Here is a 13,553-nt window from a genome sequence, read left to right as displayed (position 1 = left end):
TTAGAAATAAGGGTTAATTACCCTGCTTTCTTCGAAACCATCATCAGGACCAGGTGGGTCATCCATACAAAAAAATTCCTTTACAGGATGACTATACGAAACAAATTTAAAATAAAATTAATAACTACATTAAAATAGCTCATAATTAAAATGAAAGAGTACATTTTGTTTTAATTATTAATATGTAATACCTTTTCATTACTTCTTCATTCATCATTAGACTATTTACAAAAGATTGAAGTCCGTTTACACGATCTTCAAGAAATGCTCACCAAACCACCTTTTCGGTGGTATTGTGAATTTTAAATTAGGGAATAAAGTTTTGAGCTACGTTTCAAAAATAAAGCAAATATTTTAATTATTTATAACTTTGAAATTTAAATATTTATAGATAGTAGAAGCCTAAGTACTTTTTTATTAAGTCTTGCAAAATCAGTGTAACGTCTGAAAACAAACCAACGTCTACATGTAGTGGAATGTTCCACTTGAACTTTGTATATCTTAAAAAGAAATAAATAAATATATAAGTCGTGTACAATAATTATCAATTTTTAAGATTATTTGAAGTATTTAATGATTTATTATCTTGGTCTGTTTCTGTCTCGGTTTAAAATAAGGGTATTAATAACCGCAATTTCGCAATGAAATTAAATTATCTGCCATAATCAATCAATTATTTCAGTTTAATTGAAAATCAGATATAGTTAAGATGTCCTTGAAAATTCTAACACCAAGTTCCCCTAATTAGCTTGTAAAACAGATCGAAGTCAGAAATGATTTCTCTTTTTGATACACGTACTTTTTATGGGTGTTTTAGATTAAAATTGAGGGAGAGAAAAGTTTCAAGGTAGCCTAGCATCATTCTAGGCCTAGAGTCTTAAGACATTCTTAGAAGAATAAATACCATAATTATATTTATTCATAGTAATTCTCTTGATTTTGTTTAAATCCTATTCACTCAAGCATGACGACAATATCAGGGACAATTTTATTGCCGAAAAGAAATTTTTTGGAAGGGAGTTACAATAAATGATTAACCCAAAAGGGAGTTCCAAAGTTAACCAGGATGACTAAAAATATCGTGGGATTCCACACAATTTAAGTGAAAAATGGGGACAAAACGTTATTAGAAAGTAAATAACTACGCAAAAACTTCTGTAGGATGCTAAACATTTTTTTCAACCACGTCAGGGATGATCTTTTGCGTCTTTGTGGCAGATGCCAAAGCACACGTTGAAATTACGTGAAAAACACCTTCAACGTACCCAGACTTGAAAACAAAAGAGAAATACGCCTAATGCCTTTAAGGGAAAGTGACAAATTTAATTAAATTAAAGGGAGAATGAAGATTCGAAATAGTTAAATTATTTCTTTTTACACCCATTGAAATAGCATAACAAATCTAAATTAATTAATTTCTCAGGAATTAAATATCTGATTGATACATCATTTATACCACCGTATAGGGCATGATTGGTAGTATATTTTATCAAACTTTGATATATATAAACAGAGCCATTTTCGAGAAAAATGACTTTTTGACTTTTGTGTACGCCCATAGAAATAACATTAGCGTACAACAAACCTAATAAAATTAATTTCTCACAAACTAAATTTCTGATAGATACGTCATTTATACCACCGTTTAGGGCATGATTTGTAGTATATTTTATCAAATTTTGATATAAATATACCGAGTCATTTTCGAGAAAAATGACTTTTTGACTTTTGTGTACGCTCATAGAAATAACATTAGCGTATAACAAAACTAAAATAATTAATTTCTCACAAACTAAATTTCTGATAGATACGTCATTTATACCACCGTTTAGGACATTATTGGTAGTATATTTTATCAAATTTTGATAAAAATACACCGAGCCATTTTCGAGAAAAGTGGCATATTGACTTTTGTGTACGCCCATAGAAATAACATTAGCGTACAACAAACCTAAAATAATTAATTTCTCACAAACTAAATTTCTGATAGATACGTCATTTATACCACCGTTTAGGGCATGATTTGTAGTATATTTTATCAAATTTTGATATAAATATACCGAGTCATTTTCGAGAAAAATGACTTTTTGACTTTTGTGTACGCTCATAGAAATAACATTAGCGTATAACAAAACTAAAATAATTAATTTCTCACAAACTAAATTTCTGATAGATACGTCATTTATACCACCGTTTAGGACATTATTGGTAGTATATTTTATCAAATTTTGATAAAAATACACCGAGCCATTTTCGAGAAAAGTGGCATATTGACTTTTGTGTACGCCCATAGAAATAACATTAGCGTACAACAAACCTAAAATAATTAATTTCTCACAAACTAAATTTCTGATAGATACGTCATTTATACCACCGTTTAGGGCATGATTTGTAGTATATTTTATCAAATTTTGATATAAATACACCGAGCCATTTTCGAGAAAAATGACTTTTTGACTTTTGTGTACGCTCATAGAAATAACCCAGGTAGCAAAAACCCGTGATTTACACGTCTAAAAGCGGTGTACGGTAAACCTAATTATGAACGTGTAAAAAACCCATACCATGTCACCTCTAAACACCGTCTTATTCACGTTAACAAATAGAGAGAATCACGTTATTTTTATTAAATATGTAAACAATATTTGCACTTAAATTAACGTGAAAATAATGTAAGGTAATTTAGTGTTCGTAACGTGCAATTTACGTGGATAGAACGTGTACCCAACGATTCTCAGGTACCCAAAACCCGTGATTTACACGTCTAGAAGCGGTGTACGGTTAACCTAATTATGAACGTGTAAAATACCCATACCATTTCATCTCTAAACACCGTCTTATTCACGTTAACCAACAGTGAAGATCACGTTGTTGTTACTAATAAATATCATAAGATTAACTTCAAATGCGTGAAAATGAATGGCACATGATCATTTAACTTGCTGTTATATGTTGAAATCCAAAATATATCCATGTTAAATTTTAAACGCAAAGCTGGAAACTAACCTCCAGCTAGCCGACCGAAAACCAAATGGTTAAAACATTGCGATAGATAAGGAGGTCTAATATTTTTTAAAATTAAAGATTTAAAAAAGCGAACGGCCGAACACCCTAACTATTTTTAGGAGCACTATACTGAAGGAGGCGTAGCTGTATTTTAAAGCACTTATAAGGAATCGTTAATTTTTAATCCTTAAATTAAAGGAAAATCCAAGGAAAATGTCAATAGAAAACGGTACTAGATGGTAGGTGTCATTGCCATATTGGAGAAAGAAAATGTGGGCTTCAACAATTAGCTGTGAATGACGGGCGGTCTTAACAACGATGAAGTCTATACAATAATCACTTATTTATTTGTACCCATACATATCACCTGTGCTTACCTTTCTAAAAATTATATTAATACAATTGTATGTGTGGAAATTTGATTTACTATAAATTTAAAGTTAAACAATATGTTGTTCTTTTCAACCTCATTGTGACGTGATTTAGGCATTTTGAGTAACTGTTAAATTCAACTTCATGTTCACATGTATTACACGGCCTAAATCACCACCAAACTTAGTGTGATATTTTCCACCAATTCTCCACGTGTATTAAACGCTTTAAATCCCCACCAAATTAACGTGATGAGTTCAACCAAAACTCCACGTGTTTTACATGTCTAAATATACACCACAATTAACGTGATAGTTTCAAGCTATTCCCCACGTGTTTTACACGTCCTAAATCATCAGCTCTATTAACGTGATATTTTCAACCTATACTCCACGTGTTTTACACGTCTAAATATACTCCACAATTAACGTGATAGTTTCAACCTATTCCCCACGTGTTTTACACTCCCAAAATCAGCACCACAATTAACGTGATATTATCCACATATACTCCACTTGTTTTACACGTCCTAAATCATCAGCTCTATTAACGTGATATATTCAACGTATACTCCACGTGTTTTACATGCCTAAATATACTCCACAATTAACGTGATAGTTCAAGCTATTCCTTACGTGTTTTACACGTCCTAAATCATCAGCTCTATTAACGTGATATTTTCAAGCTATACTCCACGTGTTGTACACGCTTTACATCGCCACCAAATTAACGTGATGTGTTCAACCAAAACTCCACGTGTTTTACACGTCTAAATATACTCCACAATTAACGTGATAGTTTCAACCTATTCCCCACGTGTTTTACACGCCCTAAATCATCTGCTCTATTAACGTGATATATTCAACGTATACTCCACGTGTTTTACACTTATGAAAAACCCAAACACGTTATATACACTTATGAAAAACCCAAACACGTTATATACACTTATGAAAAACCCAAACACGTTATATACACTAAGAACACTCAAAATACACGCAATTTACATGGTGAATTGCTACCTGGGAACATTAGCGTATAACAAAACTAAAATAATTAATTTCTCACAAACTAAATTTCTGATAGATACGTCATTTATACCACCGTTTAGGACATTATTGGTAGTATATTTTATCAAATTATGATAAAAATACACCGAGCCATTTTCGAGAAAAATGACTTTTTGACTTTTGTGTACGCCCATAGAAATAACATTAGCGTACAACAAACCTAAAATAATTAATTTCTCACAAACTAAATTTCTGATAGATACGTCATTTATACCACCGTTTAGGGCATGATTTGCCTTCATTTCTGAAGAGTTAGAGTTTAAAGAAATTGAAGCGGAGCGTAGCCAAATTATGGAAGAAATTAGCAATTTTTAATTCAATAAAATAAATTTAAAAAAACATGGCAGTAACGGAGCTTTACAAGATTTGCCTTCATTTCTGAAGATTTAGATGAAATTGAAGAGGAACGTAGCGAAATAGTGGAAGAAATGACCAACAGTTAATGTTTTTTTCCCAACGTTTTGTTTTAATAAAACAGTTTTGAAAAACCTGGCAGTAACGGAGAATTACAAAACTTACACACCAGGAGTCCCTCGTCCCCTACCTCTACCAACCCTCCCACACCTTTACCTACACTCCCACCAGGTCTATCTGCAAGTCCAAATCCTTTATACATACCATCCTCGCTAGGATACCTATTTCTAATTTTATTAACGGCACAGGATGGGACAACTTTCCCGTTCCCTCTTCCTAAGGGACCATTGTGCCAAGAACTAAAAGCTGCGTAAGCAGCGAAGCGATAGCGTGTATTGAGTTCAGCTTCATACCGTATATTTCCCCAGCCGCATAATAATTCCATTTGGATATGGAGGGCTTCTCGATCGAGAAGAAGTTTCTCAAATCGGACAGGAGGTAATGTAATACTACCAAGTCCCCTAAAATAATTTAGGTAATTAGTAAATTATCTGAATGGGTAATTTTTCTAAGTCAACTTTTGTCTAGACGCACAGCATACCCTTTCTATAGGGGTAGGCATTTCGGTACAATTCCTACATTTGCACCAACTAGGGCTTTTACCTTGATCAGGTGGCGCTAACGGACAATCAGGCGGAGATGTTCATGGAATGATTACATTGTCCAAGGTATCAATATCATCATATCATTCATTAATGATAATGGTCTTTCGGGGTTATCCTGGTCTGCCATATATGAAATATCTTTCAACGCCTTGTTGAAAGATATTTTTGGACTCTTTTCTATAACTCCATCAAAAGTTTCACAAAGAAAGGGATGGGCATCTTCATAATCTAGGCGCAAATTAAAGTTGTACGCCTAAATTAAACCATTGTTTTTAAATAATTACCTTTGCTGTTTGCATAATCGGCTTTGGTTTAACAACGCGCCACTCCTTTGGCTTTGGGTTATTAACCACGGCAACAGTCTCCATTTTAATGATTTCACTAAGACTTTGCTACGAAACACGACTGGAGTGCGGACTGGAGAGGCTATTCCAATAGAGAGAATAGAAAGGGGGCTAACAACCAATCACAGGAGAGATTGGGCGTATGTGAGAAACCACTTTACTAGCAAGAAATTATTCCTTTTTGACGCGTTTTACGTCAGCAGCTGACGTCAAAAGAAAGGGCGAAGGACTTTTTTTAAAAACATTCAACGGTCCGCCGACCGGTTTAGAGTCCCTTTAACAGCGGCCGTAGGAATTTTCCTAATAATTTATTTAATAATGTAGGTTTATTTGTGACCCCTGCAAAAATATTAACTCTACGAATAGTTTGACCTCAAAGAGTGTAAATTTGACCCCAGATGATCTGTTGGCTATTATTAATGAATTCCACCAAATGGAAAGCCTAACCAGAAGCAAGCAAAATATTCTTGATGGTATTTACTAAACTCTTGAATTATTGGTAGACAAAATCTCCGATCTTCAAAATGAAATAGATCATTTAAAAAACGACAATAAGTTGTTAAGACGGGAAATAACGTTTTTACTAAGGCCAAACGGAATTGGGACAATCGGATCACAGCAGGGATTAGCCTCCCTTCCTACTTTGTTTAATGGTGATTACCGACAACCACTAGGAAATACGATGAACATGGGTGGTTACGTAATCTCGGGCTTATCAACAAATACTAACAAACTTCAAAAACTAACTGATAAAACAAATACAAGTTCTAACGCAACGAAAGCGGGGAATAAATCTATAAGAACGGTAAAAAACATTAAAATTGGGGGAAAGGTGTCAAATAAATTAAAACCCTTGCCACCTCGAGCTAAAGTGATTCCCAAGAAAGCGATATTTATATCACGCCTTCCTCCTTGTACCAGCAATAATGACCTCAAAGATTGTATTCTGGACGGCACCGAATTCAAGACGGTAGTTTGTACCAGAATAAAATCTAAACACCCAACTTATGCATCTTTTTACGTGACCGCTGACGTCACCGAATTTGAATTACTTAACGATCCGATAAATTTTCCTGCGGGTTGCTTTATGTCGACCTTCAAAGGTCCATTGCACCTCGATCAGATTCATGACCACGTGAACCCGGCAGAAACGAATAAATCAGCAGATATCAACGCAATCGATATTGAAGTCTAATAAGCATAATACTCCATACAATATTTATTATGTTCGAGGTCTTAGAACTAAAAAATCAGAATTCTTCTCGAACTGTATTTTACAGGACCATGATATGATTTGTTTGACAGAAACGTGGCTTGACTCGTCACACTACTCTACAGATCTTTTCCCCGACTATTATACTGTTCTTCGATCTGACAGAACTAAGTCTACACGTGGTGGGGGAGCTCTAACCGCACTTTCTAAAAACTTAAAATTTTTAAGGCGACCAGACCTGGAATTGAACTTTGAATCAGTCTGGGTCGAGATACAATGCACCCAAAACCAAAAACTATTATTGGGTAATATTTATTTGGCCCCAGACACTTCATTTCACGCGTATGAGGAATTGAGCTCGCATATTTCACACAAACTACTCACATACAATGGCCATATAATTTACATGGGTGACTTCAATTTACCCGGAGTTGACTGGAATCAAGGTACATCTTCCTTCTGTAGATATGACATCAGACCTATGGCGGATAAAATTATAGACATGGCTACTTCTTGTAACTTATTACAACTAAACAATTATAATAATAACTAAACAATTATAATAATAACCAAGGGAAAGTTCTCGACCTTTGCTTTAATAATAGTGGCCACTGTCAAGTTAAACCTTCATTGAACTATCCACTAGTACCAATCGACCCATACCATCCCCCATTATTGATATAATTTCTTTGTTCTATCCCCAACTCGAATTCAGAAGGTAGAAATTATAACCTCCGAGACTATACTAAACGGGACTATTATAAACTCTATACTTCAATTAGAGATAGTAATTGGTGTAAATTTTTTGAAACCAGGGATATCGAAAGAGCTGTAAACTTACTGAATTCGTATATAATTGAGTCCATGAATTCCAGCATTCCACTTAGACAGGTCACCAAAAGAAACAAAGCAAACAAATATCCTACTTGGTTCTCCCATGAGTTACGAATTGCATTACGACGCAAGAGATATTACCATCAAAAGAACAAAAGGAAACTCTCCCCCATAGATTCAAATAATTACAAACATTACCGTGTTCAAGTTAAAAAACTATTAGTCAGAGACAGAACTAATTACGGGAAAAAAATCAGTGACTAATGACCCAAAGACATTTTGGTCTTACGTAAGAACAAAGACTAATCCCCATAAGGAAGTAATCCATTTAGAAAAGAATGGAAACATAATTACCAATGAAAATGAAATTACAAAATGTTTTTCAAAGATAGCGGATGACAAATCGAACTTAAATTACTCGATTGAAACAAGTAAAAAAGCGATAAACCTATCAAATATTATAATATCAGAGGCAGACGTTCTAAAAGCAATAGATAAACTAAAACCAAAAACCACGAAAGGTTATGACGATATACCTAATTTTATTATAAAAGGTTGCAAAGAGGTTTTAAGCGCACCTCTTGCACATATATTCAACCTTTCGGTAGGCCAGGGACTCTTCCCTGAGAGTTGGAAGGTTTCTTTAGTCTCACCCATTTTTAAAAAAGGCTTTAAGGGAGACGCGACTAATTACCGCCCGGTCTCTTTTTTATGCGCCATGGCCCTAGTTTTCGACTTTATACAAATGGTTTGCTCCTAACCTTCCAGAAACCCAGCATAGTTTTGTTACAGGCCGTTCTGTTGATACCAATCATTTAACATTTCTAAATTATGTCGAGCCATTAGTTAAGAGTCGCGGACAAGTTGATGTGGCATATTTAGATCTATCTAAAGCATTTGACAGAGTATCGCATCAAATATTGCTAAAGAAATTAGCGGCATTCGCCTTGTCCGGTCCCGAATTAAAATGGGTTGTAAGCTATCTTCATGGAAGAAGAAATTTTATTAAGTGTAACAATTTTTTGTCCAATATATCTTATGAAGTCTTGTGTGAAGTACCCCAAGGATCTTCACTGGGCCCATTATTCTTTAATATATACATCGCAGATATTTCAAGTTATATAACGAGTTCTCAACTTTATCAATTCGCGGACGATCATAAGTGCGCGAAATCGGTAGTTAAGATTTCTGATTGTGAGGCACTACAACAAGATTTAGTAAACCTGCAAAAATGGTGTAATTATAATAACATCCCTATAAATGAAACCAAAACGAAAATTATAACTTATACCCGCAAAATAAATCCCCTAGTATACGACTATAAATTAAACGATAAAGTTTTAGAAGGGAACTGACTATTTGTGACCTTGGTGTGGTCTTTGATCATAAGTTGCTATTTGTTGATCACGTAGGGTATAGTTCAACCCGAGCACGAAGAACTTTAGGTAGGATATTAAGCATAGCTCTCCAAATTCGATCACCCAAATGTTTTCTGAAGCTTTACAAGACTTTAGTTCGCCCACTAATCTTTTTTGGCTCCCTCAGCTTTGGAGGGACTTGCAAAACTAACATTGACAAACTGGAATCCGTCCAAAGAAAATTCATTTGGTATTATTCATCCTATTTCAAAAATAGGCATTTTTATATTTACGAAAACACACTAAAATCTTCAAATCTGGAAAGTATATCACGGGTTTTAAAAAAACTCGATATTGTTTTTCTTTGTAAACTGATTAACTATAAAATTACTTGTTCTGTAATATTACATAAAGTGACCTTTAATATTCCTAATCGAAAAACGAGAAAGCATAAAACATTTTACACCAAATTATCATGTGACCCTATAAATAGAATCTTGAGAACGTACAATGATAACTTCCAGCATGTAAACTAATTTAATTGTACTTTGACCCTAAAGAACTTTGACGATCAAAATATTAGACAGCAGCATGATCGAAATGTAATTTCTACCATAAAAAATTTATAATGTAACAATTTCAATTTTACACTTAACATGTGACGCGTTCTTTTAAGAATTTAGATATTTCTCCTTACGAGAATAAGATTTTTATTTTATTTTATATAAATCTATGTGTACTACCTTAGACACCTAGCAGATACTCCTTGTATTGTTGTGGTACACAATAAATATTATTATTATTATTATTATCACACAACTATAATAGCTATAAATGATTAGAAATATGAAAAACAAAATCAAAAGATAATTCTCTTTCTTTGTTAGAGTTTATTTTTGGCACTAATATAAGGCGTTTCAATCTCCCTTACATTTCTTCTCAAACGTTTTTACTAAATGACCACATTTAGTGTAGTCTAACCCCAATAAGCAAGATTCTATGAAAGATAATGTTTTGTAAAGGGTTCCAGTATACTCAATATTAAATATCCAAAAACATGCAAAGGAACAGACGATGGCATTAAATAAATTGGACGCTTCGGAAACCTTCATCATATCTACATATATCACATATTCATCACTTGTTAGAATTTGTGAGCCTGAATATAAAATAGCAGGCCCTTTTTGAATTCTTTCCAGATCTTGCTTTTTGCAAAATAGTCTGGTATAATTTTCTTTAAATATGCTCGGGATTAACAGGAAATTTTAAAAAAAGCTACAATATGGAAGTATGATGATTTTAGGATGTATAAGCTACAGTTCTACATTAAGTCATTTTAATATGAGATTAAGATAATTAATAAATTTTACTATTAGACTGGTTTTTGTAAGTAATTGTGTTTAAATATGTTCTGATTTAAAAAAAGTATTAATATTAAAAATCAAAAGAACATACTTCGCACTGATTCCGCTTGTTTAAGCTTTTTAACTTCTGTCATTATTTCTGCTTTCAATGTAATTGTGTCTTTTTTAGCCGAGCTCCAAATTTGAGCAGCGTACAATATAAGCGAGTCTTTAAGCTTGCTTTCAAAGCTTAGTTTTGTTACTCTTTTGAACTCCAAAAACAGCTAATTTGAGAATGACAATTTTAGGTTTTTTCAAGAAATTTATATTAGGCCTATATTATTTTTACCTGTCTTTCACTAAACAGAGCAGGGTATTCTTCTAGAACATTTACTAATGTTGACTCTTTTATCGGTCTCTAAATGTTTTGTCCATTTTAGAATCAATAAGTACCAAGTCAATTTCTTTTTTTTTGACATTTCCGTTGACATGGCAAGTTTAAAAGCTGCAACACTTTCGTCGTCCTCCTCAAAATCCAAATTTATATTCTGGATAAATGGTAGAATTTGTTTTTATTATTGCCTTGCAAAGATATTTACATTGCAATTGTTGGGAAATAATTTAATTTACTACCTGCAATCTCACAACGGAATTACTGATAGGATTATCTGTCTCTTTGGAGGGCCGTTTTTAGTACAGTCAATCTAGCTCAAAAAAGGGCCTTACCCGGAACAAATTGCGATAGTTTTGAAATTGGGGACTTTTATAGAACTTGAAGCGCTCTTTCACATGGTGCAATCTCCTCCAATCAGCAACTTGAGGAAAATCCGCCATCTTGAAAAATGGCCGCCAAAATTACTAAAGTTCTACGTAACTTTGGCTGTAATTATCGGATTGAATCACAAAAAATCTTGTAGTGTAGCTTAAGAAATTCCACATGATTTTCATTATATTAATTTTTAGCGTTAAACCAACCGGAAGCTGGCAAACATGCATTAAAACCGGCTAAATTGATAAATTTCGTGAAATGCAAAAATTCTACCGAAAGTAATTAAAGATTTCTTTAAAATCTCGCTGTTCAAATAGTAGGAAGCGCTCTTCTAAGACTTTTTGTCTATCCTACGATTAAAGAGGGCTAAAAGTGTCCGCCATCTTGAAAATGGCCGCCAAATTACGCTAAAATGATCATAACTCGTGATCTAATCATCCAATTCACACGTTTCATACCTCAAATTGTTTGTTATAATATTTCCTAAAGTTTTACTTCTAAGAGTTTTGGTCATTTTATGCACCGTTGTTTAATTATAATTGATATTTTAAATAATATAACTAGTTTTCATAATAACAAATTGTTTTAAATAAATAATTTACTTTGAAATGAATGTTCAGTTCTCATTCATGATCTTTTAAATTCATAATTTGACTTTAGCGCCATCTTTCCCTCCTAACATTAACTATAACTGGAACTGGAACTAATAGCCATTGACGTCCCAGTACAGAGTACACCACTCATAATCGAATGTTATCATCCTTTTTAATTCGTAATTAGATCTTTTGTTTTTTTTGTGATGGATGAGGATTGTTTGTTGTGTGGTCAAACAAACCCGGGCCAAAATACTGTTCTAGTGAAACGAGGACTAGGTGCGCTTATAAGTGCGAGTATAAGAAGAGGTGATGGGCTAGAAAATAAGATGCAAACTGCTGAAAATGTTGGTGTTCATGAACAATGCCGCCGAAATTATACACGGGAGAAAAACTTTGTGCGTGCTACCCAAGCAAATGCTACGTGTTTATTGGATGAAATTGCAAGTTTAAGATCAAAAACTCCAACGTTTGAATTTAAACAAGAATGTTTAATTTATGGGAAAAATGCTGAAACTGATTACAAAAATCAGAGTAGAAACATAGTTTATGAAGTCAGGACGAATCAAATAAAAAAACTCTCTTGGAACGGTCTAAGGTTCGCAATGATGAGTGGTCAAGGTTAGTGCAAGCTCGATTGGACAGTGTAATTGACCTAATTGCCGCAGAGGCAAGATATCATAAAACGTGCTATGTTAAGTGTTTTAATGAAAGGCTAGGGGCAAATACTGTTGGGCGTAAAGCTGACGTTGATAAGGAAGAAGCACATGCTAAACTATGCAGCTTTCTAGACGAGAACCAAGACGAATGCCAGTACACCTTGCATGAGTTAGATGCAAAAATGCAGTCCTTCTGTAAAGAAGGAACAGAGACTTACAACATCAAATACTTGAAGAAAAAGCTCGTAAATTATTATGGTGGGCGCATTACTGTATGCGCAAAGAAGGGAAAAGAAAACATTGTAACATTTCGAGATACTGCAGAGAAAATACTAACTGGCAGCTGGTATTGTTCGAAAAAAAGTAATGAAGTTGATGAGCGTACGCGAATTATAGAAGCTGCAGCCAAAATAATAAGGGAAGATATTCAATTGGAAGTGTATGAAAAAGCCGTGTACCCAACAGAGAACGAATTTAGAAATGGAGGTTCAGAACTAGTCCCAAAATCCTTACTTACGTTTCTCAAAGTTGTATCGAAAAGGACTAATGATTCTAGTAAAAAAGACGTCAAAGATAACGCCATCGCACAAGCCATCATAACCGTAACTAGACCCAGGTCATTCATTTCACCAATTCAGTTGGGATTAGCAATTCACTTGCATAAGCAAATAGGATCAAGGTACATAATAAACATGCTGTATCATTTGGGGTTGTGTTCTTCCTATAACGAAGTACAGTCTTTCGAGAATTGCGTGTTAAAATCTAGCCCTGATCAAACACTGGAACCTTCTTTCAAACAATTCGTGTTCGATAACGCAGACGTCAACATATGCACAATCGACGGGCACGGCACATTTCATAGCATGAGTGGAGTGATGTGCGTTACTCCCGCTTCTGCCCATAAAACTAATTCACGAATACTGCGGAACACAACTCAAGTTACAGCGGAAATTGCTGGTTCATATGGAAAAAT

This window comes from Phalangium opilio, unplaced genomic scaffold (genome assembly GCF_054372755.1).
Source record: "Phalangium opilio isolate 3A_F unplaced genomic scaffold, DU_Popi_V2 ptg000200l_1, whole genome shotgun sequence".
In the NCBI taxonomy this organism is placed as follows: Eukaryota; Metazoa; Arthropoda; class Arachnida; order Opiliones; family Phalangiidae; genus Phalangium; species Phalangium opilio.
Note: the sequence above shows the minus strand (reverse complement) of the source record.